Genomic DNA, 16,368 nt, shown 5'->3' on the forward strand with positions numbered 1-16,368 from the left:
GCGGCCATCTTTAAAAACACAATCCATTGGCATCCTCCGCAACCAGTGGACATCCGACCCTGAGACCCGGCAAAAACCATTAGCTACCTATTTCCTGCCAGAAAATGCCAAAAGTTGTGAAGAAATCCTGTGAACGCCAGCGGCAAGACCGTTTCACCAGGGAGGAGCTGAATATGTTGGCTGAGACCCTCCAGGAGAATGCCGCTGTGGTCTTTTCAACACAAATGACCAGACCAGCAATTGCAAAGAAGAAGGCCATATGGGCCCTAGTTGCACAGCGGGTTAGTGCTGTGGGAACCGTACCCCGCAACGCGAGACAGTGCCGTAAGCGGTGGGATGATCTCTGCCTCCGCGCCAGGAGCATCCTATCAGCAAACCGGAACATGGGCATGGCAACCGGGGGAGGATCGGAGTCCCCAATAAAACTCCAGCCCTGGGAGGAAATCTGCACCTCTACAATCGGCATGGAGAGCATTGAAGGGGTAGGAGCAATGGAGAGAGGAGCACCGACTTCAGGCGATGCAGGTAGGTGCCTCAAATCAAGCCATGCAAAAGTCACAGAAGTCCATTCATGTGAATCACAATGTTGCCCCATAGTGTAAATGCAACACATCAGCAGGAGACTGCCTACAGCCCCATCCGACCTCCATCCTGTACACATGCAGTATGCACACCCTAACTGCAGGCACCCACATACCTCCATGCTACTTCCACACAAAAGGGAAACAACCTGTATGCCCCTGCCTCAAATGTGCCGCATTTAGTATCCAAAATGCTGTCAGTCATCACGATGCCCGCTCAATGTCCGCAAACCCATCAATAACACTCTCCCTCCTTTGCTCCACCACAGGCTCAAATTCTGACCTCGACGACGAAGACACCCCTACCACCACACCTGCAAAGAGGGCCAGGACCACAGTGCCAGCACAACAACCCACCACCTCTGCTGTAGCGACCCAAACCCCACAGCAGACAAAATCTGTTGCAAAAACACAGGACAGGCCACTGACAGGCACCCCAGCAGGCAGCACGGTAGCAGCAGCAGCAGACATCCCCCAAATGGTGCCCACAGAAAGGACAGGTTCTGCAGGAAGCAGCACTATGGGTGAAACTGCTGCCATTGCAGCTTGCTCCGACAGCGATGCAGGGAATGAAGCGGAGATAGATGTGGGACCCCCCACAGCCCACCCTCATTCCCCCTACCTGTCCCAAAGCAGCCCGCATGAGGATGCCACACAGGGGCTATTAGATGATGAGGATTGGCCATCCCCCATCCCCTGTTGAAAATCTGCAGGAGGGGAGCAGCCCCATGGAAACAGCACTGGCAATATCCATGGCTCAGAAGAACCAACAGTCATTGGAGGAGATAATTACACGCCAGCAAATCTCGACACTCCTGACTGACCATGCTGCAGAATGTGGGGGTGGAAGGGCAGCAATGGAGCAATGCACAGAGACCCTGAGGGCAGCAATGGAGCAAAGCACAGAGACCCTGAGGGCAGCAATGGAGCAAAGCACCGAGACCCTGAGGGCTGAAATGCAGTCCTCCACAAAGGACATCTGTGGCGAACTTGCCGCTGTGCGGCACGTGCTCTCTGAGCTAGCTCACTCTATTCGGGACATGCGTCCCAATGATCAGCCAGTCACATCCTCCGCTGCCAGTTCGACCCCAAGCAACCCCGTCTGCCGATCGGGCAGGAACCTGCGTAGCACAGGCAGGGGTGCCCCGGGGGCCTGGAGAGGGGGCTGCCAATAGTGGCTGCCCAGTGTAAAAATACATTAGCCACTTAATCACAGGGTGTGTTGGGGAGTTCAGGGGGGAGGGGGGAGTGGGTATGTTGGGGAGTTCAGGGGGGAGGCGGGAGGGGGTGTGTTGGGGAGTTCAGGGGGAGGTGGGAGGGGAGAGTGGGCGTGTTACACAAATTCACATTTACAATACACTTTTCACTTTTGCACTAATCAAATGTGTGGACATTGTTCATTGCGTATGTGTGCTTTATTGGTGTACAGTCCACAGTGTGCATGTCACAGACACACACAGTGCCCCAAGTGCCGTCTCCATGTGACACACACCAGCCGTGTGTGCTAGAAGCATTGGTTGATGATATTTTGACGCACTTCACGTCCCTGCTGTGCATCGCCTCTTCCATGAGGTGCGGCCCCATCTGCACCCTCCTCATCCTCATCGTCAGGTGGTTGCAGTTCAGCGTCAGGGGGCAGGGGCACATTTCGTCTGATGCACATATTGTGTAGCATTACACATGCCATGACCATCTTTGCCACCTTTTCATGGCGGTATAGGATTGACCCACCAGACCTGCTGAGGCAGTGAAACCGTGCCTTCAATAGGCCAAATGTCTGCTCATTCACCACACGGGTTCGTGTATGTGCACGATTAAAGTCCTCCTCGTGCTGGTTCTGTGGGTTCCGGACTGGGGTAAGGAGCCACCTCTTCAAGGGATAGCCTGCATCACCTGTATGTGGGCAACAATGTATGTGTCAGTCATGACATTAGATTCCATTAATGACTTGGCTACATGGCATGCATTCATCTCTCACTGTGTACTACATTTACATGCACTATTGGAGTCACACTATGAGACCGGTATATGTGTATTCCTCTCATGGACAGTTTTGCATGCCGTCAGCCAGTGTATGCAGGGGGTCCAGTGCCTTGTGTGTGCCCATCCACTCTGTCAGTCCATTGCGTTTCTTTTGGTGGCCTAGCAGGTGTACAGTGATATCAATGCTCACATCATGGCAACATTGCTGTCAGCCTCATGTTGACCTCACTGGGGACTTCAAATGTCGTTATGCTATTTTGATGATCCTCAGTGTTTGTGTAGTGGTGTATTGAGGTTGATGACCGTCATTTGCCTCCTTTGTGCGCAGTTATTGGGGACTGCCCTTTCAGTTGACGGTGTTGGGTGCCGTATTTTGGCTGGAGTCATTGCATGTAGGTGCATTTCGTTGAGGTGGATGGGGTCCGATTCAATGCAGTGCACCTGCGGATGGATGTGTCATGGTTGGGAGACACCTTCAATCACATGGTAGGGCTGCTTACATGGGGCATTATGTGTTCAGGTGTCTGCTGAAGTTTGGCCTGCTTTGGGGTATGTCCTGGCTCCATTGTCTCTGGTAGTCGCTGCCAGGTGAAGTATGCATCTCCCCCCCCCCCTTTCAGCCAGGTAAAGTATGCATCTCACCCCCCCTTTCAGCCAGGTAAAGTATGCATCTCACCCCCCCCTTTCAGCCAGGTAAAGTATGCATCTCACCCTCCCCCCTTTCAGCCAGGTAAAGTATGCATCCCCCCCCCTTTCAGCCAGGTAAATTATGCATACGTCAATCACCTGCCCACTTCACATTTCGAGTAGCCAGGATCTTGGCCCTGCATGTCGCTCCATGTAGCGTGGTATTGTGGAGTTATGCAGGACCATTGAATCATGGGTTGATCCGGGGTATCGGGCACAACAATGTGTGATGATCTTGTTTGAGTCACATACCATTTGCACGTTGATTGAGTGGAATGGTTTACGGTTGCGGTACGCTACCTCAATGGCATGTGGGACCACCAATTCCACATGGGTGCAGTCAATGGCACCAATGCACCCAGGTATGCCGGCTAGTGCATGGAAACCCACTTTAGTGTTAGCAATCTCATGGGCAGACCGTGGTAAGGAAATGTGGTCGTCTGTGTGCTTGAGGAGGGCATCGAGCACTTGGATCAGCGTATGTGAGAATAATGGTTGTGAAATTCCATGCAAGTGCCCCACTGTGTGCTGGTAGGTGCCTGTGGCCAGGAAGTGGAGCACAGACACTACCTTCAGTAGGGGGGATGGCGGTGGGTGTTTCAATCATGCTGACGATGTCGTCGTGTATCATGTCCACAATGGTGGTGATGGTGTCCCGGTCCAAATGGTACAAGGTGTGGATCTGTTCAGCGGTGAGGTTGAATGGACTGGCTCGGATGCGTGGGATTGGGGGCTGCCTGCGTGGTGGCACTAGCTGTGCTGGTGGGGTTTGCTGGCCCTGCCTTGCCCTCCTTCTCCTCCTGCGTCTCCTCTGTGCTGCCTGTAGTTGTTGCTGTTGTTGTAGCACTTGCATTGCAATCAGATCCTCCAGCCCCAACATTGCTAGTCGTATTGGAATCATTGTGGAATGTGCCTGGGTGTGGGAAGGGGTGGGGTGTGCTCTTTTTGTACTTGGCCAGTCTGTATTGCCTCCACCTGTGCTCATTGTGTGCACCTGTGGCAGCTAGGAGCACTGCACATGGCCATTTACGGTTGGTTTGCGATGGCGGTATTAGCACCATGGCGCTAAGGTACTTTACGGCCTTCGCGAGGGCGTTAAGAGCATGTCCGCTTGACTCGTGATATTCCCCATTTTGCGCCATGCCGGTATTTACGGCATGGGGGGGTCGCGTGCCCGCGCACTTGGTGCTGTTAGCGGCACCGTTGATTACGGTGCCGCTAATTGCACTTTCGCGGGTCATGATCTCACCTAGCGGTAAGCGAAGCCGGTAATCCTTTACCGGCATCGTTTTTCACTTACCGCCAGGGTTGTAATGAGGCCCCTAGTCTGATGTGCGACGCCCGATTAGAATTCTTGCCAACATCTAGAGTGTGCCCTGCAGAGTGAGTCGAGCTGGAGGGAAGAATAGAGAGAGGAGAGAGTTGAGAGGAAGGACAGGAAGCATCCAGTTGGATGTTGAGTTCTCCAAGGTGGAGGAGTTGAGTGGTCGAGGCAAGGAGGGAGGAGGAAAGGTCCGCCCACTCAGAGAGGAAGGAGGTGATCTGACCAGGTGGCCGGTAGATAGAAGCCACTGTGAGAGAGTGGCCAGGAGAGAGGGAAAGTCTACAGATCAGACATTCAAAGGAGGTATAGGCCTGAGTGGGAATAATAGAGGCAGGAATCCACTCAGGGAAGATCAAGGCTACACCCCTGCCGCTGCGGTTGGCTCTGGGCGCGGAGAGGATCTTGTAGCCATCGGGGAGGAGAGGGTCGAAACTCGTAACAGAGCCGCCTGTGAACCATGTCTCGGTGAGACCAAGAATATCAAGGTCATGCTCTTCTAGGAGACGGCAGATGTCAGGGGAGTGTTTGACAGCTGAGCTGGAGTTAAGAGTGGCAAGGTGGAGCAAGCCGGCAACCCTTGTGGGCGCTAACCCCAGCTGACTAGCACAACATATATACGGCGGGGGCCCCGGGCAACTTGGCTGAATAGAGTCACTTGCAACGGTGCGCCCGGGGGACCACTGCTGCAGCACATCGCCTGAGGGCATTCGTGCCGGCAGAGGGGAAGTCCCCTGGAGAAGCGCGGAGAAGACAGCGCTCCGAAAACCAGAAGATCCGGCAGGGAAGGCACGGAAAGCACAAACACTGGGACGCTCGGCGCACCTTTAAGCGGAGCTAGAGGACGCCGCTGATGCCTATAAGCAACAGGTGACCGCACGTGACAAGCAGAAACCTTGGATGCAGACACAACGTCCGCAAGAAAGGAGAAGGGCACAACGAGAAGGCTGAATGGAACCCCGCCGGCCCATACTGGCTGACGAGACGTGGAGGGGGCAGACACGGCTTGGCCAGAGGGGAGGCGCTGTAGAATACTGCTGCAGTGCCCCCCCCTCTCGCTAGCTAATGACAATACACAATATTGGCAACAAACCGACCAGATCACACTTGGGGACATTGGATCAGGGCTTAAAGTAACAGGCGTGTGCAACGCCACGTAGGAGGAGGGTGGAGGAACTAAGCCCCAGACAGGGGCTGCCAGGTAGCAAGCCCTGCAACATCAGGAGTCCGTTGCCAGAGGACGCACCTCCTACAATAGAGAGGCTTGGCAGAGGACATTCCGGGATAAGGTGAGAGGCAGATGTTGTTGTGTCTTTTGATAGGCATACTGAACACAGCACAGATACTTCCCAACCTCCCTGCCTCCCCCTGTTTACCGGGAAGACCCGGAAGCGGAATACCATCCATATTCGCTGAAGGATGTAGAGAGCCAGGGCGTGCAAAGTCAAGTGGTGTGTGAGCCTGATAAAGTGGACATAAGGACATCTGAGAACCAAGAGACTGGGCCAAACAGAAAATCCAGAAAGGTGAAAGCAAGACATCCTAATAGGAGTGCGCAGAGGTCACTGGACCACCCAGGACGATCACCGGACCACCGGGCGGCATGGGTCGCCCCACGCAGCGCCATTAGTTCGGCTGAGCAGTTGCCCGGCCCAACATGATCCACCAAGCTCGACCCTAATCTAGAACTTGAATCTAAGGAGATGTGACCGGGCCCATAACTAGGGGTCAGCTTTGGCGCATATGGAAGCACATCAAAGCGGAGTCTTATAGACGATGAGCCAGTGATTGAACTTTGGACTGAAGAAGCACCATGATCAAGCAGGCCCAGAGGGCCAGTGAATGAGAGAAGCGGATCCCGCACACGGCGGCCCCGGCCACTGAGAAGGAGAAGTAAGAGAAAGGCAGCACCACAGGTAGCCCCGCACCTGCGAAGTGTGGGCTGTGGACCGGCATAAGAACTACAATATTGGCAAACGGGAAGGCTCTAGGGTTACGAGTCAGACGAGTCAGACATCCCCGGTGAAGTGCGTGCGGAACACTAGACCGCTAAACATGGGCGCAGGACAAAAACATGGCACAGGTGACTCCGCGACATGCCAGGAGTTAAGCTGAGTTAACATTTGGCCCGTCTTACGCTGGCAAGACAGTACCCTAGTCCAGGAGGAGGGACCGGGTACACTACTAACAGCCAGTACGCATCGCTGCCTGGGAGTGGGGGCACACACGGAACATATAGGGGTGGTGCCCAGGGGGCGCTGAGCCAGGGCATGAGCACTGGACTGAGGAAGTGCTGGGGCTCCCACTGATTAATCAAGAGCATGCAGGGCTGAAAGGCCAGTGAGTAAGAGCTGCAGATCCCGCACGTGGTGGACCCGCACACCATGGAATAGGTATAAACAGCAGGAGGCGCCACCGGAAGCCCCGCACCAGCGAAATTAGAACCGTGGGCCGACACAAGAACCAATACACAACTGATGAGATGCAACCTTGTGCAGTAGACGGGCAGGGCCGGGACGCCCAGTGCAATGGCTCTCAAGGGGAGCAAAGGCAAAGGCAAGCAGCCAACAATGGACATTTTCACTAAACCCCAGCAGTCCCCAACCACGCCTGCACAAGCCATGGCCACTACGCCAAGAGAGACGACCTTACCAAGGGATGACTACCTGATCCTTGCAGCCATCACAGAACTGAAATCCTCGTGGCGGACTGCGATGGCAGATCTGAAATCGGCACTGGAAACTAAGATCAACGCAGTAGGGATAGAGGTCAACCTACTGAGACAGGATGTAAGAGCGTTGGCGGAAAGGACGAGTGGCTTAAACAGCGCTGTAAAAACCAAAAAGGATACAAGTGTCCAACCTGGAAAATCGAGCAGAGGAGGCGGAAGGGCGAGCAAGACACAACAACATACGTGTGGTGGGACTACCGGAAGGAGAAGAAGGCCCGGATCCTACGGACTATGTGTAGAACATGATAATCCAGGAAATTGGGGCTAGCAAGCTCTCCCAGGGGTTCGCGATTGAACTGGCGAACAGGGCCCGGACAACAAGGCCTCAACCTGGGGCTCCTCCCGGTGCAATCGTAGCAAAGATATTGAATTACAGAGACACGGAAAAGATCCTGGAATTTTTTCGGAAAGGTGGAACAATAACGAGGGCGTCGGCGACTGTCACTGCATACCCGGATTACACCATGCTGGTGCAGAGACAGCGCTACAGCTACGTGGCGGAGAAGAGAAGACTGCAAACAGCCGGTTTCAAATACATGCTTTTGTACCCTGCAAAACTTAAGGTCCTACACAAAGGCAAAACACACTTCTTCGACACCCCGGAGGAGGCGGCATGCTGGATGGGCGCCCAGGGCTGTCCAGAGTCTGGAGAGTGTCAGGAGCGAGATGGACAGGATAAGTGACCCGGCGCCATGCTGATATTGCTGGGGCGGGTGTAATTGCAGCGGTGATACATGAAGGGGGTGGAAGGGACGCGTTAGAAAAGTGCGAATGCTAATTAACTTACACACTCAAAAGGTGGACTTGTTGGACTGGAATATAGAAGTGTGCATGTCCAATATGAGCAGTAAGTGCGCTGTGATCTAGGGCCAACATAGGAGACACTGGATGTAGACGACCTATCCTCAGTCGGTAGAGTAGTTGAAGCGCCAGTAGGGCGATATCTCCCTTCTGTGCCCCGAGTACTGGCAATAGCCAAGAAAAGGGCTAGATGCGGAGGTGCATGAGATCCAGGGATGGAGCTGGGCATCAGTTGGGATGGGGGAGGGAATGTAGGGAGTTGGAGATTGAGGGGCAGGGAAGGGAGGGGGGAGGGAGGAAGGGAAGTTAGGGAAGTTGCAGTGTTAATGGGTAGGGGTAGTTTAAGTAGGGGAACAAGCTTACATACACGAGCGTTAGAGCTCCAGATAGAGGTTGAAGATATACAAAGGGGGGGGCAGGACGCGGCCAGAATATAGGGGACCTTAAGGTAATTTCTTGGAATGTCAGGTGGCTCAATAGCTACCTAAAAAGGAACAAGGTCATGATGTATCTAAGAAGGCAGAACATAGATATAGCTCTAATACAGGAGACTCACCTCACAAAAGAAAAATTAGAGGTGATCCATAAGAAGTGGAAGGGACTGTCATCGGTGCAACATATTCAGCGTATGCCAGAGGGGTGATTACTTGGGTAGCACCACATGTCCCATTTCAGTTAATACAGTCCACGGTTGAAGAGGATGGTGGCAATACAGGGGATGGTGGAAAATAAAGAAATATGCATTATAAATACATATGCCCCGAATCAGGACACAGTGACATACTTCAAGACCCTATTCAACAAATTGAGCTTGCATCTTGGGGGGGCGGTGATCTGGGGGGGGACTTTAACTGCACATTAAACCCAAAGGTAGATAGTTCAGATGAGAAACAAGACAGGCCTGCCCCTACTGCCAGGCCACTGCAAACTCTGTTGACAGAATTTAGGCTAGAAGATACATGGAGGGTGCACCACCCACAAGACAGACAATATTTGCATTACTCTGCTCCACAGAATTTGTACACAAGACTAGACTACATGTTTGCCACGCAGGAGGTGATGGCGGAAATTGTACAGACAGAATACAAGGCGAGAGTCCTATCGGACCACTCGCTTTTGGTTTTAACATGGCAATACCGACCTCCAAAGGACAGGATTCCAACGTGGTGACTTAGAGCTGAAGCACTGAAAGATACAATGTTTAGGGAGGACATGAGAGAAGAAATTATAAGTTACTTTGAGACCAATACTGGAAGTATCGAGTCGGCCGGTACGCTATGGGAAGCTTTCAAAGTGGTGGTGAGAGGGATAGCTATAGCCAAGTCTAAAAGGCTGCAGGGAGGCATAATAAGGGAACTGCAGAAGGCAGAAACCAAGCTACAAACAGTCCTGGGCAGGGGAGGTAGCACTAAGGAAGATGCTGAAACAATAAGCCAACTGCAACAGGAGTGTGCAGGACATTGGGAAAGATTATGTAATCTGAACTATAAAAAGTATGTAGAGAGGCAACATGCAGGTGGAGACAAGCCAGGGAGGATGTTGGCATGGTTGCATAAATGTGAGACCCCAGACCTGTGATTAGAGCAATAACGGGGGAATATGGGCAATTAGTGGACACGCAAGAGGGCGTTAACCGAGAGTCCCTTGAATACTATGAAAGACTGTATGGGGATGAAGAAGGGAGCAACAGCAGGGTGATAATGGACACACTGGAGGAAATAGGTATGCCACAAATAAGTGCAGAGGAGCGAGAGGACCTAGATGCCCCAATCACGCTAGAAGAACTAGAAGAGGTGGTAGTACAACTACCCACTAGTAAGACCCCTGGGACGGACAGACTCCCTAGTGAGTTTTACAAAATGTATAGAACTGAGGTGTTGCCCCGCTGCTAGCAACGCTAAATGAGGCATTCGAACATAGTCAGAGTCAAAACGGGCGATCATTCCGGAAAGGTGGCAACTGAGTAGGGGTACTAGACAAGGATGCCCATGGTCTACGATGCTGTACATTTTAGCACTAGAGCCCCTGGCGATATACCTGAGGCAGCAGTACGAGGTAATAGGGATTAGCATAAAAGGGGAGCCGCATTTGGTCTCGCTATATGCAAACGATATGCTGCTGTACTTACGATATCCTGAAGAAAACCTCCAATATATCCTGGAAGTGATGGAGCGATTTGTGTCGCTATCTGGCATAGCAGTGAACCCCAGAAAATCATGCATATTCCCACTGGGGAGGTATATAGGAGTCCCACGGGATAAATTACCAATCTTCCAAATACCATGGGAGGCAAATACGTTCAGATACCTGGGGATAGACATTTATCACACGGTAGAGGCAGAACACCAGCATAACAAAGAGAAAGCAGTAAAGAACATCGAAAATAGTATGAGGTTCTGGACTAAGCTCCCCTTGGCAATGATGGGAAGAGGGGCGCTGCTGAAGGTGGTTGTATTGCCGAGATTATTACATTTTTTCGGGAATATACCATACCTGATACCAAGGAGATTTTTTATTAAGCTACAGAGCATATGCAGAGAATTTCTATGGCACGGGACTAGGAACAGAATCGTCCTTTGGAAGTTGCAGAACATGCATGATAAAGGGGGTATAAAACTGCCAAACTATGAGATCTACTACTTAGCTAGTCAAATACAATATGTGAAGAAATGGTTATCAGAGGACCCGACCTCAGAATCAAGATTGTTGAGACTGGAGTGTGCCCCCTACTTCCTGAAAGAAATTATATGGCTGCCCAAATCAGAGGTGAAAGAGTGCTCAAAGATGTTGGTACTGGGATGGAAGGTATGGCATAGAGCTTGTCAGGTCATGGACAACCCAGCCCCGTGTTCTCCACAAGTGCCATTGGTCGCATTGATGGGGGGGATGGACAACTAATGAAGTCGATTAGGAGGCACTGGGAACCGGTGGGAATTGTAACAGCGGGAGACATATGGCAAGAAAGGGAGATAAAGGTATTCGGGACGTTGGCGGAGGAAACAGGGTTACATGCTGGGCAATATATCACATATAACAGAATGGTACGGCGGATCAGAGAGACATGGTCGGAAATAACACTAGAAGAGCAACCTGACGCTGCCATAGAAACTATATATGATATAGCAGAAGGAAGGCATGAGATATCCAGACTATATGAGCTATTGATATCGAAAGTGGGAAAGGAAGTGGCACAATTAATATATGACTGGGAAGAACAGGCTGGGGTACCCATGAGTGACGGGATGTGGGAGAGGGCCCAAGGATACCATAAGAAAGTATCTAGGAACACGAGGCTACAGCAAATACAGCTATATATAACCCACAGGGCATACATGACAACCCAGAGGATAGCTCAATTTAAAAATGCAGAACGACAATCATGCCCCAAATGCCGGGAAGAAAACGTGGGGATTACGCATATGTTTTGGGCATGTCCTGAAATTGGGAAATTCTGGGAAGAAGTAGCCCACCGGCTAGCGGAGAAAGGGATCAAGATAGATGTTGAATCAGTATGGTCATGCTTGGTAGGAGGATTCCCTAGGCCACGCCAATTAAAACATGTAAGTAAATTAAAGGACTTGGCATACATACTTGCCAAGCGTAGAATCGCCATGGGATGGAAGGCATGCAACAGACCTAGGATAGAAGTCTGGTGGAAAGACCTTCAGAAATGGACTGAAGCTGAAACAGCAGCGTGGCAAGAAGCGGGTAATAGAGGAGGGGAGGAAGAGTCAGAAACCCTGACAGCCTGGAAACATTTAGTGGCCACACTGTACGGGCCTACCCAGGACAGGTCGAGTGACCAGGACTCTGTTGAGTACATAGAAAAAGGAACCCCTTTGGAAGAAGAAGACGCGGACCGCGAAGTGGGGTAGGCTCAAATGGGGGGGAGGGGAATGGGGGGGCAGTAGACACTGAATGATATATGCACATTTTGAAATGTTAGGACATGTACTGCAAGGTTTTGTTGTATGTTGTTTGTTTGTGATAAAATCAATAAAATTGTTTTAAAAAAAAGAGTGGCAAGGTGGAGAAGGTTGCCATCCTTGAAAGACTTCCGGTGAGTAGTGCAAATCAGAGATACTCCCTGCGGAGGTATAGGAAGAGCCAGAGGAGGGGCAGAGGAGGAGGGGGCAGAGTAGCCAAGGTAGCAGACAAAGAGGACACCGAAGATGTGGTGGACGGTGAAGGCAGGAAAACAACAGAAGGGACAGAGGGGATAGCGGGAGCAGAAATGAAATTAATAAGGCATGGGAAGCGTCTGTCAAAGAGGAGGAGGTTGGCTTTGGACCAAGACAGTCACATTGCAGTAAACATTAATAATGATCTTAGAGGAGTGAATGAAAGAGAGGAGGGCCTCCCAGCGGGTGCCACCATTAATGGGAGAGGAGGAGAAAGGGGAGAGCACAGAGACCATATGAAGAGTACATAGGTTAGGTGAAGGAATGACAAAGAGGATGTCGGTGAGAGTCTGTCTGGTGGAAGCGCTGGTGTAGGTACCAGCAATGGGTAAACCTGGGTTGGAGACCGTATATCCTTCTTGAACTTCTTCCTACCAGACTTAGTGAGATGGGGTTTAAAGTCTGATGGAGGTGCAATGAAGAAGGAATGATGGAGGAAGAGCCAAAGGGTTGAGAGGCGGAGATGCGACTAACCCACAGGAGGAGGAATGTCATGAAAAATGTCAGCAGCCATGGAGGATAGTGGGAGCAGGTCGCTATTCAGGTCAGCCGATGGGGCCCCCAGGCCATCCAGATAGCGGAAAGAGAGCAGACAGGGGCCTTAGGAGTGGGCCTTTGGTGGGGGCTGGGGTTCGCCTGCTGGTGACCCCAATTGGCTAGTTGTAGAGAGAGACAGCCAATCCCCCGTGCCATCAAGTGAGGGCATGAAGCACTCCAGTGCTTGTGTGTGTGTCGGCCATCGTGGCTGGTCAAGGAGTTCCAGTGATCTAGTTGTGCCTCTGATGCAAACAAAGTCAAAGTGAACAAACAGAATAAATCAGAGCCAGGAGAATGCTCTAAAGTGGTTCAGAACCAAAGTAGGCTTACCGGAGGGTGAGTTTATAGTCTGCAGATACGTGGGATCGCCACATCGGCGAAGCACCCAGAAATGCAACCCCAATGTAATTAAGTCGCAGGGGGAAGTGAGGGACAGGACAACAGTCACAGGGCCTGGAGTGGGCCTTTGATGGGGGCCAGCGATCGCACAGGACACAGGACAGTGAACGTTATACTTTTGACAGGCATTCTGGCATTATCCTTAGTTTTGGTTGAGGCAGGGAAAATCCTCTTAGTCATAGAGACAGGTAGGGTTCTTGCTCATTTCCAGTCCAATATAAGTCTATATCAACAAGCATGCCACCTTTGTGTCCTGAGTGTACTCCTGCACCCTAACAATAGCCACTGTATAAAAAAGATGTTTTTAGTATAGCCACTGTGTTGAACATAGCTGCATTGAATTCAGCTGCACTTTGAAACTGCCACTGTGTTATTTCTAGTTCTCTTTGCCCTGAAGCTAGCTGTAATTTGAGGGTAGCATCTGCTTTATTTCTAGCGGTGCTTGAACCACAGCACTGTGTTGAACCTAATTGCCACTGAGCTGCATTGGTCCTAGATGCATTCTGAGTGCAGTCACTGTTTAACTCTAGCTGTACTTGAACTTCTCCAGCACTCCTACGCTAGCAACGCTTCGGAGTTCACTACTGTGTTAAATCTAGTTGCATTCTGAGAATAACAATTGCATTGAACCTTACGGTAGCCATAAACTTGATTACAGCAGAGCCTAAAGCTTTGCCTCCTTCCCTAATCTAGCCTCCTTGGAGTACACTGATAGTGGGGCACGCCCACCCCATTAGCCTTTCTAGCCACCAGAGCAGACGCAATATGCTATCCACCCTGAAAACCAACTCCGAGATCACAGAGACACTTTGGCGCACCCAAAATATGGCCAACTGCTGTGCGGTCCCCTCCCCCCTCCACACATCCAGACCTTGGGGAAGAACTGCCCCGACCAGACACCTACCTCTACCCCCTCACAAGCCTTTGCCCTAACGGTCCCACACTGCCCACTAACACCCTTTCAACCACCCTTCACCGACCCCTTCACTCCTCAGTCTTTGCATCCCTTAGAGCCACTCATGCTTCCCTTACCAACACCCCTTCCTGGGCCGCCACGCTGACCTTCACACACACGCCACAGGTACCAAAGAACCCCCTCAAACACAGAATTTGAAACACCCGAACCCTCTCATGTCTGCACACGTCTCCCTATCTCTCTGCTGGTTCCCTGCATGCACCCCTCACCTACACCATTACGACTTCCGCCACCTCTCCCAACCCAGTGAAATCCATCTTCAACACTTCATTCAACTCCTTCAGCACTAACCCCCTTCAGCCCTCTCGACAATCCCCTGGAAATCAGCAACACAGCTTCATGTAAGATCTTACACTCTTCCTTTCTTCCAAACCCCTTTCATCAACAACCACCCACAGTGACCCCAATCACTACCCTGAACCTTCCCCTGGCCCCCTACCCACCTGATTCCACACCTGTAATCCCTCTTACATTCTCTCTCCCTTTACCCCCTCTCCCACTCCAATCCTCCTCCCTTGGAACCGTACATCATTTTTTTTTTTGTTAAGTATTTTATTGGTTTTGGAGCAAAAATAAAACAATACAAACTTACGAACTAAAACAAAAAAGAAAGAACAACAACATAAACAACAGTCTTAGTGTGGTGATGTGTTTAGAGTCCGGGATGGCGTGTGAAAAACAAAATACTGGTTACTCGGGAAGTGAGGGGAAACAGTTTCAGGGGGCATTGACTCTGTGATGTGCAAGAGATCTGTTACTACAGAGCGTTATGGGTTCTCAGGGAGGCTTATGGTCTACGTTGAAGCGCATGTCTCTCAGGAGGGCCTTCCAGGAGTCCAGAGTGCCACTTGTGACGTCACCACTGGATATGGTTCCTTCTGCCAGGCCCTGGTTTCGACAGCCGTCCATCTCGCCATTTCGTTTAACCACCGTTCGTGCCTGGGACCTGCAGGTGTCTTCCAGGCCATTGCTATGGTTCTTTTAACTAATATAATTGAAATGTCCATCAACTTCACAATATGTTTGAGTTTACTTGGTCTGGGGTAAGTTCCTAGTAGACATTCTCTGGGTGTCCAGTCGTATCTTTCCATTCCGGCGTCCATGCAAGATTGTTTAGCTTTGGACCAGAGTGACATCGCCCTAGTACAGGTCCAGAACATGTGGATCATGTCCGCCTTGTCGTTCCCGCACCATGGGCACACCGGTGAGACCTTCTCGTTGAATGAAGCAACCCTTTGAGGAGTCATGTATGTCCGGTAAAGGATGTTCAGTTGTATTTGACCAAATCTGGAGTTTCTCGACACTTTCTTGGGGTATATTAATGCTCTCTCCGATTCCTTATCGGTGAGTGGTGTTTCAAGATCTGTTTCCCATCTCGCCTTCAGTGCCATTCCTTTGGGATTAGGTTTATCGATGAGCTTGTTGTAAAGCCTGGAGATTGGTCTCCATCCATCCGAGAGGTTGTGCAGTTCCTGCAGCAGCGGATCCGGGGTGGGTTCCTCTGGCCAGCTGTTCCACTGCTTCTTGGCGGCCTGTTTGAGCCTATGGTACCAGAGGAACTGGCCCTTGGATAGTCCTTCATTGTCCTGTAGCGACTCAAAGTCCCTGAATCACCCTTCTCCGAACGAGTCTCCCCACTTGTATATGCCAGCTTCATACCATCTCCTAGCTGTGGAGAGCTCTGCCTTAGTTTTGCACACATCAACCATTATAGGGTTATCAGGAGAGTACGGATGTTTCACCTTCCTTATGCAGCAGGTCCTGGCCAATATCTTCCTGCCGAGCTCAACAATTTGGGGGATGTCCAAGGGTTGCCGGAGAGGGTACCATAGAGTTTCTTTGGGGATTAGGTTGATATGAAATTGCTTCAGTAGCCCTAATTCGGCTGATGGTTCATCTGACAACCACTTCGTGATATGGCTGAGCTGGGCGGCCAGGTAGTAGAGCTGGAGATCTGGGAGTTTTATTCCTCCCCCTTTATGTGGCAGAGTTAACGTGGCCAGTGACAGTCTGTGCCTGTGGGGGCCCCACAGAAAGTCCCCGATGATAGCCTCTAGTTTCTTGAAGAAGTGCGGCCGGACATAGTGGGAAATGTTCACAAAGAAGTACAGGAATCGGGGGAGAATTATCATTTTGGCAATCGCCGCTCTTCCCACCATCGCTAGTGGGAG

The 16,368-nt window shown here is 51.2% G+C and overlaps 1 long non-coding RNA gene across 2 annotated transcripts in view; it reads right to left on the bottom strand.

Moving 5' to 3' along the window:
- Positions 1-1,988: 1,988 nt before the first annotated feature.
- Positions 1,989-16,368, bottom strand: part of LOC138516464 (uncharacterized) — a 115,695-nt gene continuing 101,315 nt past the window's right edge. For both annotated transcript variants that reach the window (XR_011282271.1, XR_011282272.1), the window contains exon 4: positions 1,989-2,474. This is a non-coding gene — a long non-coding RNA (uncharacterized lncRNA). The remainder of the gene's footprint in view (positions 2,475-16,368) is intronic.

This window comes from Ambystoma mexicanum, chromosome 6q (assembly GCF_040938575.1).
Source record: "Ambystoma mexicanum isolate Mex_15411 chromosome 6q, UKY_AmexF1_1, whole genome shotgun sequence".
In the NCBI taxonomy this organism is placed as follows: Eukaryota; Metazoa; Chordata; class Amphibia; order Caudata; family Ambystomatidae; genus Ambystoma; species Ambystoma mexicanum.